The sequence below is a fragment of the Oryctolagus cuniculus genome, chromosome 4, assembly GCF_051225735.1.
Source record: "Oryctolagus cuniculus isolate XC-2025 breed Fujian yellow rabbit chromosome 4, ASM5122573v1, whole genome shotgun sequence".
Taxonomy (NCBI): Eukaryota; Metazoa; Chordata; class Mammalia; order Lagomorpha; family Leporidae; genus Oryctolagus; species Oryctolagus cuniculus.
Window position 1 is genome coordinate 128,815,959 of NC_142870.1, and position 15,234 is coordinate 128,831,192.

General features: G+C 36.0%; 1 protein-coding gene across 40 annotated transcripts in view; it reads right to left on the bottom strand.

The window, feature by feature from the left end:
* The window catches only part of MBNL1 (muscleblind like splicing regulator 1), a 209,486-nt gene that overhangs the window by 167,593 nt on the left and 26,659 nt on the right, over positions 1 to 15,234 (bottom strand). The gene's annotated exons all lie outside the window — the stretch shown is intronic.

Sequence of the window (15,234 nt, forward strand, 5' to 3'; positions counted from 1 at the left end):
TAGAAATTTAATATCCAACTCCATGAAAGCAACAATGGCAATACAACAGAAGCCAAAAATAAAGAGAGAGTGAATAGAGTGAGGAATCTTGGAGAGACCACTACTGCATGGTATGTGGTTTGTTATGAGTGAGATGTTGCAAAGCAGAGGAGAAAGCTTTGAGCATTCATTGATCCCAAGGCAGTAAGACTAGAAAGCTGAGGGGTGGATGCTATTATCTTTGTTTATGGAGTAGACAATAGATATTAACAATGTATGCTTGGAGATTTGAAAATTCTACACTAACAGTTTCTTCTCAATTAAGATTGTTAAGCAGTTTTCAATGGATTACACAATGCTAAATACTCAGTAGCTGACAAAAAGATTAACCATTGAAGAAGAGGACTTTGAGCATGATTTTGCTCTTGTCTTTCTACTCCCCAAAAAACAGGACCCTACATTTTCTTCAGAGTTTTCACTGGAGTTTAAAACATGTCAGCATAAAACTTGCAGATAGGTAACATGGAATGCTGCTTGATAAGTATGAAACTGATACATGCGAAGTGAGCATGCCTTCACTAAAGCTGACCTGTATCAACTACTAAGTGTTTGAAGAGCAGTAAAGGAGATGGAGTAACTCTGTGAAATACTTTGAAGCCATAGAATCAGACCTATTTCTTGACAGCTGTAGTTACAGAAAAGTATACCAGAGAAAAAGATCTAAGGATTTTTAAATGCCATAAATGATTTCTGCTTTTATATATACCAAACACATTCTCTATTATATTAGCTACCTTTTGGCAGAGAGAAAAGTGAAATATCGCAATACTTTACAAAATTAAAAGCCAAAGTCAATACAATAAAAATTAAAAAACTACAATCCTAGTTCCACTGCCCCAAAATATCTCATGACAAAAATTGGCAGGTGTCACCCCTTTAATTGTGATTTTTTAAAATTATTTTTTAAATTCTCTTTCTTCCCTGTTATAAAAAGAAATGTTTTAAAGAAATCCAAATATACTCAATATAACAACGTTGCTAAATGAATAACCATATTCATTCATTAACAAACAAAACACAGATAACGCACAAATTGATTACATTAACTATTTATTGATCATCCTCTCCATGTAGGCTAGGTGCAGGGGAACTACATGGATTCAGGCTTTGAGGAATTTGCTGATTAATGAAGGACATAAAAACAACACACAAATAATTGTGTACAAAAAAGAAAGTGAGAACAAGAGATAATCAAGTGTGGTGAGTCCAAGGAAGACAGGCCAGATGGTTTCAAGGCCAATACAGTATCTAAGATAGGTCTGGAAGGATAAGTTTCAGTTCGTTAGAAGTCGACCAAAAGGAAGAGCAATACAGACAAGAAGGCAGAAGTAGGGATGTGGTGCTGAATATGAGCACACAAGTGTGATGGAACTGGCAGAAGATGAAGCCGGAACTCGGGCTAGAATCTAATCAGTAAAGGCTTTGAAGGCCTGGATAAAGAACTCAACCTTCACTTCTTAAGTAATTGGCATTCATCCATTCCAAGATTTAACTCAAGGGCAGAGTTGGAATATTTAACCTAACACCCTGAACAGCATTAGAATAAGACAATATTCAGGATATGAAGAAATCTTATTAAAGAAACTTAGGGTTTTCTACCTCCTAAAGCTTTTGCTTCTGTTGCCAGTAAGCTGAAGAAATAAACTTAGTGTTCAATTCATCTCAAATACTTATTTCATCTTTTCCTTCTAATTGATTTGTTATATAATTTTTTACAGTTCCATTTGATGTGCACTTACTGCTATAAACTAACTTATATCCTGTTTTGATGGAGAATATATCATAGATAAATAAAAGTAACATTTGTCCAGCTACCAGGTAAGGCTGGAGGTAAAACACTTAAAAAGTTTCAGAAGGGAAAAAAAGAATGTAGAATTTACCCATTATATAAAGTTCCTTCTTCTATAAATGCCTCAATGAAAGGTGGCCACATCAAACTAGAATACCATTATACCATTACTGCAGTTGACAACTGCTCCAAAATCTACCACTGGGTTTAGCAACCTATCTTCTTGCTGGGCTGTCCAGTTTGACCTTTCCTGTGAATCAGTGCTCCTACTATGCTGCCAAAATGACCTACTGAAACTTGTAAGGCTTCCAAGGCTGCAGATATTTTCAGCTGTATCAGCCCTGTCTGTCACAGCATTCTGCTTGATACTGAGGGGCAAAACCGAGCCTTCTGCACCAGCTTGACCTTTTAAACTCACAATGGTTTCCTGCCACTCCAAATTGAGTTTTCTCCTTCTGCATCATCTTATGATGTTATTTTTCTTGCTTAATTGTAAAGAACTAATTCTGACCATAAAATTACATTTTTCATTACACGAAAATAAAATACTTCACTCAAGCATAATAAATCTAACATTGGTAGACACTTTACAATAATGGTAGATGCTTAAAATAATCAATGCAGAGGATCACAAAATGGCTTTAAATATACATCAGAACAAATTTATAATTAATTCATTAGTTACAGAATGGATTCCCTAGTTAAACATACTTATTATTTTGTTTTTAGTGATAACATGACTACTTCATAATTATTTATGGAAAACACATGAACATAATGACATAACACAAAAATATGCACACATGCACACAGACTGACATGCTCTAGTAACTCTGCTAGGGATTTGGGGGGAAGTGAGAAACATTAATCAGATTTCCAAGTGAATGTAGTGCTATTCAATTTTCAATGACATGCTTGCTTATTTTAATATTGGCAACAGATTAACAGCTTTTAGTGATGAAATGAATTGAATTATCCTAGTACCTTCAATAATGTAGCTGAACGGTGTATAAGCATTTACAACACTCTTTGGGGGCTCAAAATACTTCTTAAAATGTGCCACTTAACAATCCACCCAATACAGCAATTGGCAGTGCTATGTCACTCAGAAGTGACATAGAAACTTCACAGGTGGTAATGATTTTGAGTCTAAAAGTAGATTTTGCTGATCTTGGCAAGTACTAAGGCAGAGGGTATTAGGTGTGAGCAAGAGTAATACTGGACAAATCACTCAGGCAGATCAGGCCATTTGATACATCCCTCCATTCAAAGCCATTTAAACTTCAAAGTCCTTCCATCATCTCTGCTTTATGATCACAATGTTTCAAAAAATCTCTTTCACATGTCACCTCCTTCATTAAGTCTTCCCAGAATTAACTTGGAGTAAGCCTCAAATCTACATTGCTCTGAATATCTGTGTAGTGTGGTACCAAAAGGACAGAAGCAGCAGCAAAACCCCTGAGCTGAAAGCTCACCTCTCACTGTACCGTTTGTAAGATCCTAAAGCAAATTATCTAATCTTCATCCTCCCAAGATTGCATATTCTCACCTGTGAGCTGTTCCCACACAGCTGTAGAAGACTACGGATAGTCATGGTGCTAAAGAGTAAAGGCCTACCAAAGAATTTGCTATTTTGATAATTACTACCATCACTAGAGGTCAGCTCTCTTCTTTCAGTATCTCACTTACGAAAGAGCACTTTTCTCTAACTTACAAATTAAACAAATCAGAAACTTTATCCATAATTTCTTCTGAAAATTCCAATCAAAATTTTATAGTGTAACTTGTTACGCCATGAACTTTAAGCAAATATTTATGATTAAAAAGTGCAAATTAAATCTTGGAAACAGGGAACAAACACTTCACAGCTGAATGGGGTCTTACAGAATATACACAATTGCAGTTTCAAATTTGAAAATCTGGAAGCTGGCCTACAAAATACAGCTTTATTTCCTGCACAAAAAGAAGCTAAAGGGAAAACAGCATATTGAAAACCCTTTGTCATTAAAGTTAAATACAGCTCACCTCTCTCTTATGGATTTTTTTTCTTCTGTTAACATAAAAGTTATGGACTCTGAAATCTTACTGTCAATACTGAGGGTTTTTACTCTGCTCCTAATCAGGGAGTTAACATGAAAAAGATTCAGCCAAACTGTATGCCCCAACATTTCTCCAAAATGCCAACATCAGAAACAAATGTATTTCTCCTGTTTACTGCAGGGTGGTATTATAGTTGGATCATGCTTACAAAGAAAAATAAGTGGGCTAAATATTGAGTCATGTCATTTTAATAAACTGTGATTTTATTTTGCTTTTTCCCCAATATAGAACAAGTATCTAAGGAGTTAATGTGTCTACTGAATGGTCTTAGGCAAATTCCACATTCTGCCCACAAACTGCCTATTCTTGGCTCTTCTGTGCCCACTTTGTTTTGCCCGCACATTATTTGTGAATACTTGTATCACTATTCTGGAAACTACCTTGAAAACAGGCACCTACTACCCACCTATTTATCTTCCAAAGGACATCACATGAGAGGTGGCATACAGGCAATACACTCAATAAATATTTGTTAAGTAAGAGTGCTTTCCTCTGAAACTCAAAGAGAAGTAAAGACTCTCCCATTTTCCTTCTCTAAACAATATATAATTTTATTTGGTATATGTTCCAAACAGATCTACAAAGAGAAGAATTGGTTAGCAAAGTGGCATGTCTCCAACAATACAAATCTTCAATTTATTTTGTATTCATAATCTATGTCACAGGGAGAATCACAAAGACCACAGACCAATGCATGAAAATTATAAAATATGAAAACATGAAATAAACTGATGACCTACAAATTTAGAATATGTTCTTGGAGTAATCCCTGTCATTATTTCTTGGTTTAAAAAAAAAAAAAAAACTTATGGCATCAAATCACTGGTGAGAAACTACACTGTTAGCAATCTTCTCAAAGAATCCTCTGAGGGGATCCCAAGTGGATCTCCCTCAGGTCAGATACAATGTCGTAACACACTGAAATACTGCAAGCCTTTGCCATATCTGTTAAAGACAAGAAGCCAAGTGTTTTGTTTTTGTTTTTACAAATCCAAAAAATAAGGACTATAAGCATTTGTCAAACCATATGCCATTTGTAATTCAACATCAATAAAAGCATGCAAATTTATTTGACCACCTTTTAAATAAAATTTATACCTTCTTGACTTAGATGTCTGTTATTGCATGGGTGACGTTTTTAAATTACTGTAGCATAAACATGCCACATTCATTCCCAGTAGAATCATAAAGGGACAGAAAGAATGCTGGTTTTGAAGACAGACAAGATGGGGCTAGATTTCAGTTCAGCTGCTCACCAGCTGTGTAAATGCACACAGGTAAGTTCCCATCTCTGCATCTCAGTGTCCTCAATATCAAGAGAATGGTGATTCCTGCCTGCAAGGAATTTACTATTGTTTATTACCATTACCTTGATGTTTTCCTTCACCCAGCCTTTTCCCAAAAAGAATGGAAGCTGGAAATGTCTCACACCCAAAAGACATTCAAATATGGTGGCTAGTGGCTTCATTGTTTCCATCTTTTTCCTATTACTTCCCTCCATAAAGAATGCTTAATCTTCAGGCCTGTATCAGGCACCACCTCCTTTACACAGCATGCTCTAACCATTCACTGCTGCAGACTTCCTTCTTCCTGTTTCCTCCTCTGACACTCCCAGTCTAGTGCCCTGTATTGTAAACTTTTCAGGTCTTTCTCCCCAACTCAGTATGTCACAGAAAAGATAGAAACTAAGTAATTCCACCTTAGATCTTCCTCTTGTGTCCTACTTCAGTTCCCCAACTCTCACACATGCTCAAAATGCTTGTTAATGGATTATTTAAGAGAACACAAAAGATGAACTGCTTCTCTGTGCCTTATCATTAACATGGCAAAGAAACTTTTTAAGGGAAAAGACTTCAGCATTTAGTAAACTCTACTACATTACTAAAAGGCATAATATTCTTCTTCCTAAATTAATGGCTCTTAATAACACTGTTTAACTTCTAAATTCTGTCTTCAAAACTGTATTTTTGGTTTTTTGTTGTTGTTGTTGTTGTTTTAAAGATTTACTTTATTTATTTGAAAGGCAGAGTTACAGAGAGAGGGAGATCTCAAATGGTCTGGCCCAACCCCCAAATGGTTGGGCCAGAATGGAGCCGGGAGCTTCTTCTGGGTCTCCCATGTGGGTACGGGGGCCCAAGTACATGGACCATCTTCTGCTGCGTTCAGGTGCATTAATAGGGAGCCAGATCAGAAGTGGAACAGCCAAGACTTCAATTATGGCCTGTATGTGATATAGGCACTGCCAGACATGGTTAATCTGCTGCACTACAACACGAGCCCCAAAACTGTACAGTCATTTCTCAGGTAATTTTCAGCAAATGTGCTACTACCTGAAAGCACTAGGCAGAATTCTACTTGAGGTATATATTTTTTAATAGCTTCAATGATCATTTCATACTATTCAAATTAATTTTTTTGGAAACAGTACATGATATCTCAGAGACAGTCTACATCTGGGTCAAAAACTTTCTTGTATTCCCTGCTGGTCACTTACACTATGTTCATGAAATCTTGTAGCATCTTTTGGATGAACTATTTAAGACCAAAAGCCTAATCTGAATGCTACTAAGTTGACAATGCAGCTTTCCTTGAATCTTAAAAAAGTGAAACTCAAATAATGACTCAAAATAACTTGGAGTAATTTGTCTAGTTAAAATTAGCCCAAAGGAGCCAGCCATGTGGCACAGCAGTTTAAGCCATTGCTTGAGAAACCTCGAGTCATGGCTGTTCCACTTCTGATCCAGCTCCCTGCTAACGCACCTGGGAAAGCAACAGATGGCCCCAAATACTTGTGACCCTGCCATCTACTTAAGAGATGCAGGTGGATGTCTGGGCACCTGGTTTCATCCTGGCCTAGCCCTGGCAGTTGCAATCATTTGGGGAGTAAACTAGTAGGTGGAAGATTCTCTGTCTCTTTGTCACTCTGCTTTTCAAATAAATAAATACATAAATCTTTTTTATAAAAATAATTAGTCCAATGATGTAATAAAAAAGGCAAAGAAGAATTTCTAATTTTAATACTGCTTAGTTACTTAAAATGATCATTTTCTAAGCATTATCTTAAATATGTTACAGATTTCCATAATCTTATAGCACAAAGCAAAAACAGTTAAGAAAAACACAAGTACTAAGTGTAACTTTCATGTAATACTAATCCACACATGGAAAAAGTGAAATAAAATAGTCAACATTATTTTCTAACTTTAAATAAACATACAATATTTAAAAATACATAAACAGTGCAATTTGTGTTACTTTCATGGATATACACACTGAAAATAGTGATAAATATTTATTACAAACAGAAATCTTTTTTTGAAACTGTCTTGGTTTTACAGGGAGGTAGATTAAAAAAAAAAAAAACATAATCTACCATAGCTCTGACATTTTCTGCTTAAACTATGTTAAGGCATTTCTTTCTATAAAGCAGGCATGGGCCTTAAGTGAAAATGCTTCTAATAAAGCATTCTATTCTCCTTGAAACATAACTGTCCTCCTAACTCCAGATAACCGTTAACCAAATGCAACTGCTTACTTATTCCCATATGTCACTCTGTTTATAAAAAGAACTTATTATTAAGGATTTATATTTCCAGGAAAAAGAATACACAGTTATACTGATACCTTCCCTAAAATAGCAAGGTCTGAGAAGCATAAATGCCAGGCACATTGAGCACATTGCAAACCCGTTTTCTCATGTATCTATCTGCCACCTTGTTTATCACTGAGGATAGGTTACACAGGCAGTCTATGGGGACTTCCAAAAGGGACCAGAACTGCCTGGTCGACACTGAGACATTCCCCAGCAAATAACAACATACCCTTAAAGATGAAACTAAGTTTATTTAAGAATTACCAATTTAGGATAAAGAATTTGGTGACCTTCTTATAGTTTATCAGATCCTGTGCTTTAAAAGATTTAATACAGAAATGAAATGTTTAAAGAACTTAACATGTATCTTTTAGTTAGTCAAGTTATAATCCCTGATAAAACATAGTTTCAAGTGATTTTCTGTTACTGATATTATAAATAGAATTCTTTAACAAAACATATAAGGAGCAGTATGACGAGCAAACTTCAACTTCCACCATCACCTTTAAGATCCACAGGCAGTCCACCGTCACATCCCACAGACCCTGAGCTGGTCACATCTCCCAGCACACAGTTCCTTCCTCTCCTTCCCAGGTCCGAACGTAGATTCTGCACCACACACTCCAACTTATTTCCTCCTCTCTGGGTCTTACCCTTCCTCTCCACAATGTCACTCAAGTGACACCTGGCAGGTTGCTTCTCTGTCTTCTGATCACTCCATTATGCATAAAACTCCGCACCTGCTCCTCAGTGACCTCCAAACTACAGCAGTGCTGTCCTTCTCCCACTTGATTCCTCATTTCTAGTAGAGTAACACCCCCAAACATGCCTTTTCTCTCCGCCATTTTACTTTTTACCTATTCTTCTGTGGTCTCCTCAAATGCCCTAGAAGGTGTGACTCTTCTAGAAGTATACCAAACGCTTATGGTTTAACTCTCCTATCAGCACCCAATGCAAACTTCTTTAAAACCTGTTCTTACACTTTTAGAGCCTAGTTTCTAAAATTGGTCCAACCCCTAGTTAATTACCCTGCACAACTAATTTGAATTATCTATGCCTCAGTTTCTCCATCTCTGAAAGCCAAGATATTAGTGGTACCAATCTCAGATGGTTGCTTTGAGGAATACATGATTGAATTAATAAATCTTAGCCTAGCACACAGAAAGTGCCCCAAAATATTAGTTATTGTTATAGCTATTACTATTATCACTATTCTTTACGTATCACTAGAGGATATGGTTAAAACGTGGATGTCAGAAGAGAAAAAAAGGCACTGTGGCACAGCAGGTAAAGCCGTTGCCTGCAATGCCGGCATCCCATATGGGCCCGGGTTTGCGTCGCGGCTGCTCCACTTCCAATCCAGCTCTCTACTATGGCCTGGGATAGCAGTAGAAGATGGCTCAAGTCCTTGGGCCCCTGCACCTGTGTGGGAGACCTGGAAGAAGCTCCTGGCTCCTGGCTTCAGATCGGCACAGCTCTGGCCATTAAGCCCATCTGGGGAGTGAACCAGCGGACAGAAGACCTCTCTCTCTGCCTCTGCCTCTGCCTCTCTGTAACTCTGCCTTTCAAATAAATAAATAAATCCGTAAAAAAAAAAAAAAAAAAGTAAAAAAAGAGAGAAAGCCCCTGCTCTATAAATGAGCCAAATAGTTCTAGTCACACTACATCATTTTTATAAACGACATAAGGTCCACTTCACAGCCACAGAAAAGACTAAATGAGTTATTTAGAAAGAATTGCATAGCAAGAAGCAACTTCTATTGTTTTAATATTTACATGTTAATAATTTCACAGATGTAGAAACAGAAGTATGGAAAGAATAAAGATTTTCTTGCCCAAAAGTTGTTTAAGAAACAGAAACACAAAATAAAGATTAAATAATAATCATAACAACACTAATATTCCCTCCTTTACCAAAGAATCCCAGTTTTCAAAACATGTAATTCCCCTAATGAGGAGTGTTTGTTGTTCTACCTACACTGCAATTCACAAAGGACTTTAAAAACAAATTTAGATATAATGTTTACAGGAACAGGTATTATCTCTCTCCATAACTTGGCTTTCTGAAACTGAAATTCAGTAAATAGAAATCTCAGTGAATGAGCCTTGGGTCAGGGACACTGAGCTGCAAGTCCAGCCAAAGGCTCAGAGCTTTTACCCATGCACATGCCCCATGCTCTTCTGTATCTTCTACTACCTGGCTTAACTACTCTCCTGCATTCTTTCTCCTTGGGAAAGTTATCCATCCACAGAGAGTGCTAAAATGTCACTGGAAAGGTAATAATTTTCTCATAATCAGGAAAGACTGAAACAAATAAAATGCCGCTATTTCTACTACCATAAACAAGGCAGATTTTAAAATAGATTGAATATACAATCCAAATTTTTTGGATGCAAACCTTGTGAATGGTCTCTAAGTTCTAATGCTGTCAAGTTCAGAAAACTCAGATAATATTCTATATATGAGTTCGAACTGCTTACAGCCTTATTTTGGCATCACTGCTATTTTACACAGCACAAGCTTACGTTGTACATTGACTATTCAATGGTAAAGACTTTTCACTGTTTATATTTCTCACATTCCCACTGCTTATAGTATTGTTGCCACACTTTCTAAATTTCCAGGAAGAATTTATTCAGTCACAATCATTGTAGACTGATGTCAACCTGCAGGAAGTTTAAATAGAGAATTACAATGTTATTGTACCTTCCAGACTAGGTTCTTAAAATACTATGATTTGCTAAAAACTCAAAAAATTGTATTTTTATTTGTGATACATCTACTTTTGTCCAAAACTTTCCCTTTTTTGCTCACTTTCCTTTTATTGAGAGCTATAATAAATTATTTAATCTGGCTGGTTCAGATTAAAATCTCTTTGCTAGTCTATCTTTTTGTTGTTCATTTCATATTATACATTATTTTCCAAAATGAAACCATTTTTTGTTTTAGTATTCCACATACTTTTTTGTTTTAGTATTCCATTTCTGAACCTTACAGACATATTTTTTGTATATATTAAAGTTGGAATTGTAACGTAGTTGTAATTGTCAGTTTACTTTCAACTTAGCTTTCTCTTGGGCAAATCTACACTTCCTGTTCAGAACCCTTGGTTATCATTTTGATACAGTGAACTATTTAGTGGCTGTAAAAGTTGACATTTTTGGTACTCAACAATAAAATTAATGACAAAAGTTATCAGAATAATGTTTTAGTATAGCTTATAAAGAATCTATCTCATATCTCCATTTTAGAACTGCTCCCTTTTCACATGTATGTGAGTCAGAGCTACATTAAGACTTGCCTTTCCCTTATCTGAACTTCCATACCGTGTTACCTAATCATTGCTTGTGAAATATCACTTTCTACTTTACAGTTATTTTCAAAACTCATTTCCCCTACCAGACTGAAATTTCTTTCATAACAAGGCATGTCCTGGTCAACTGCAGTAGACATACTGTGAAAGTTTTGTCATGATATGTATTCACCTATGAATCAATTTTATATGACTGAATTTGTCCCCAAATCTTAGAATCTTGGAAGCTTTTTAAAACAAGTACATTTTTAGTTCATAGCTTTCAATTTTGAAAAATATAAACAAAGAGAAAACCCAGTGTCAAACATACATTTTTGAAAAACTTCTTTAGAGCAAATAATTTCTTCATTTTACAAATTTAGGTAGAGAGGGGCTAGAATGGAATTGCCATCTGTATAAACATCGGCACTGAGCTTTGGGTTTCATATTCACCAGATTCTTTTCTAATAATATGATGTCATTTAATACCCAGACGATTCAAATAAATTGACCTTATCTTAGGAAAATGTAGATTTCCACACATGTACTCACATACAAATTACGTCTCTTCATAACTCACAGGAGCTGTATTTTGTGTACTTTAATCATATATGAGGGTACTTCAAAAATTTTATGAAAAATGAACTTAAACGTTAAGCTTAGTGGGATGCAAAAAATTTTTTAAAACTTTTGAAATTCATGTGCAGTTTCTTTATACCATAAAATTTCCATGAATTTTTCGAAGATCTCTTGTATTATTCACTTCATTGGTTATATAAAAGATATTCTCTGTGTTTCTCAAAATAACATCAAAATGAATAGCTTTTCTCTGGGAGCAGGCACAGTACTTGAAGCATGATACTATTTCAAAAAACATTTTTACCTTTCAGAAATAATTGATCTTGATGGAAAAATAATGTTCTTTCCAATATGGCTACATTTCATTTTGAGATTAATATACCCTGAAATGTTCTAATAAAGGATAAAAGAAACCTAGAGTAAGATTTCAAAAACCATGAGGAAAGTGCCAAATGTATAATGCCTAATACTTTAATATCTATCTTTCAAAGAGTCTTCATTTTTATGGATGTCACAACACATGTGACAAGACGTCTCTCTAAAAACACAATAACCTTGAAGATGTTGTACACCCATTAAACTAATAATATGTAGTCAATTGTAATCATGTGTTTGCAAGGGTTTTTTTCAAAGAAATAGTTGCCATACTTACATAAATGTACATTTTATTATATAAAAATTATAGAAAAGCTAATTTCCCTTTCTCAAATTTAAAAACATGAAACACATCCAGAAACATTTAATGTCATGTGTCCATAGGTCTTCTTGAATCATCTGCTTTGCAATCAATAATTCTCCAACCATTAGCGAATATGCACCATGACTCATCAGAAATGACATACAAAGTTAATGGGGATCATTCTTCCCCTCACTCTCTTCACATGTGATGACACCAATGGGAGCCATGCCTCATGGAACAGAAGACAGATTCAAGATGGCTCCCAGCCAGCAGTCAGGTCTTCTTGAGGCTCTTCATAAAATCTGCCCCATTCCTAAGAATTTACTACCTTTACCTTGTATCTCTAAAGACAACCTTCAAGAAACTAATAAGCACACTTTATATGGTTAGAAAAGAACCACATTTTCTCAGCTTAACACCGTGCATGGCAAAATGTATTTCAGTTCTGAAAATATCTGAAAGGAATGCTTCTAGGACCTGTGCCATTGTGCTTTGTTTACCAGTCAGATGCTTTCTCAAGAATGTGTTCAAATTGTAAAGACAATGGCTCCACATACAGAAAATCTTCAAAGCCCGTAACATTACCACAGAAATATATTTTTACCATTCCTAACATTCAAAACAACGCTGCACTCCTTGCTGGTGAAAGTCTTTCATTCTCGTAAATTTATTAATCTCTCATTAACATTTGTTGGTCAGGAGTTTGGATTTACTTGTGTGTTTATCTTCTAAGGAAGGAAAGTCCTAGCAAAGGAAAACATATATTAAGCATTTGAAGATAACTGCTATTTACTGAAAACACTATTTTAAAATAAATTTTAGTTACTTGCTTATGGTTGGTAACTTCGGGACAATGATAACTATGGTGTCTCTGAAATGTTCATAAGTAGCAATCATACTCTATTCTGGCCTTTGAGAGGTGTTAAGACTCATCCCCCTAATTATAAGCCTTTTCTCTGTTATTACTACCTCACCACTAAATTTCTAACCTAAATGGTAGCTTTGAATAAATAAAAATAGATGTTGATGTGTTTTCTCAAATTTTGGATATAATGGATAAGAAAAACTAGGTATTTCTCTGAATAATAAGCTTCTTTACCTCTTAAAAATAAAACTCAATTTTACTGTGTTTTGATCAACAAACTTTGCATTCTACCAGAATACTATTTTCCTGCTTTATTCTAGAGCAGTACTGTCCAATATAAATATAAAAAAATGTAAGCCACATTTGTTTTGTTTTCTAGTAGCCATAGTAAAGAAAAAGTTAAAACTGGTGAAATTAACATGATACCTTGTTGAAATCAATATATTCAAAATATTATTATACCATATAATTGATTTTTAAAATATTAGTCAGAAATTTTTCATTGTTTCCTTTGTGCAAAGACTTCAAAATCCAGTGCATACTTCATACTTAAAGCACATCTCAATCCGGACAAGCCACATTTCAAGTGTTCAATAGCCACATGCAGCTAGTGGTTACTGCACTGGTTAACACTTTCCAGATCTCCAAAAATAGGGAGCTTTTGAACTAAAAGCCCAGGCATTTTCAAACTGTCCTATGTAGCATCCTCTATGACCGGTACGCTGTCTGGGGATCTGCTATTGAGGCAATCATTTAATGAGCATATTTCTCTCCCTTTCTCCATTCTCGACCCTCGTATTTGCTACCCATCTTAATGGTTTTTTAGCATAAAAAAACTCAAATCACCTTACTCTTCAACTTCTCAAGACCTGAGATGTTTTCTAATCTGCGCATCTTCTATCAACAAGGAGAAAGCCAGAAGGTGCAGCAAGCCTATGCAGTTTCCTTAAATAGACATGTCAACTACCAGCCTAATGTACGGTGACAGTGACAAATGCAAGGGCGATTTTTTGTGTGTATCATGAAGATAGGAAATTTTATATCATAAATTTAACATACCCTTCCCTCCAGGAGAAATATAATTTTACTCCTCCCTTCCCACCGTTCCTTCCCCTCCCCCGCTACGAGAAACCTTGGGAGAGTCTCTTCTCCTTCTGGAACAGAATCTGGTGTTTCATTCCATAGGAATTCTGTGCCCAGAGGAAGAACAGAATGTTGGCATCAAAATTTAATGAATTCAACTTGGAGTCTAAATTTGCCTCAAATGTGGAAACACAAACACAAGCAATAATATCTCAAACCATGTAACACTTCGGTTTCTCTTCTGGCATGACTGCAGAGAGTACCACACTTTGTGTCTACACACAAATTTGATCATAGTTATATGCGAAAAAAATTAAACCAGGCACATGTGAGGTTTTTCTGAGTCTCTCCGTAATAATACAACCTGATTATTATGTCCTAAGTGACACTATAATTACAGTCGGATGAACAGGTCCAGCGCTGACCCAACCTGTTCCCTAAAACACAAAGGGCAACTTTTGTAGTCTTCTGTAAAGAAACCCCCCATTAAACAAATAAAACTAGAAATTATGTCTACATTTTGAGAGAAGGCCTAACAACGCAGAAATAACAACAATAATAATAAAGTAACCCCCTTGCAAACAAAACAGATGAAAATTGAACACTGTAGATTTCCTAAAGAACAGTTTTGAACTGTAGGCACAGTTGTCACCACATTCATAAAAAAGATACAAGTGACAGCAATGTGCTTTTCTAGGACTACAAAGTAACTTAATGCAGTGAGTCTAGCTCTGTGTCTGAGACAGAAGTAGCAAACTGAACATTCTTAGGATGAATTTTACAATCATTGAACTTTCATTTCAACCCATCTGGGTGATTGTATTCTACTATCTCCACAGCAGGACAAGGGGAAACCCCCAGGCTCTTAGGAACCCACAGCAAGAGATAAGGTGGAGTGGGTCACTTAAGCTGGTAAAGAATAGTCATGTACTAAATACCCTCTTTGTATAAACAGACACTGCGTTGGAACCCAGGGGGGAGGAACACTGCGTCCACTGGTGTAGTATTTCAAAGCACGTTGCAGGGGGCTTGCAAAGCCCAAGGCCTCAATTAGGACTTCTCCCTTGCTGTATTAATTTGCTTAAGAAATGCCTCTGAGTGTGGCAGAGTCCACCTTCCATTGGCTACCGCCCGTGCCCGCCTTAGTGGGCACACAAAGTGAAGACAGTGGCAGTAACCTTTGGGGCAGCCTCTTAACTTGGACCCTGGGGAGGC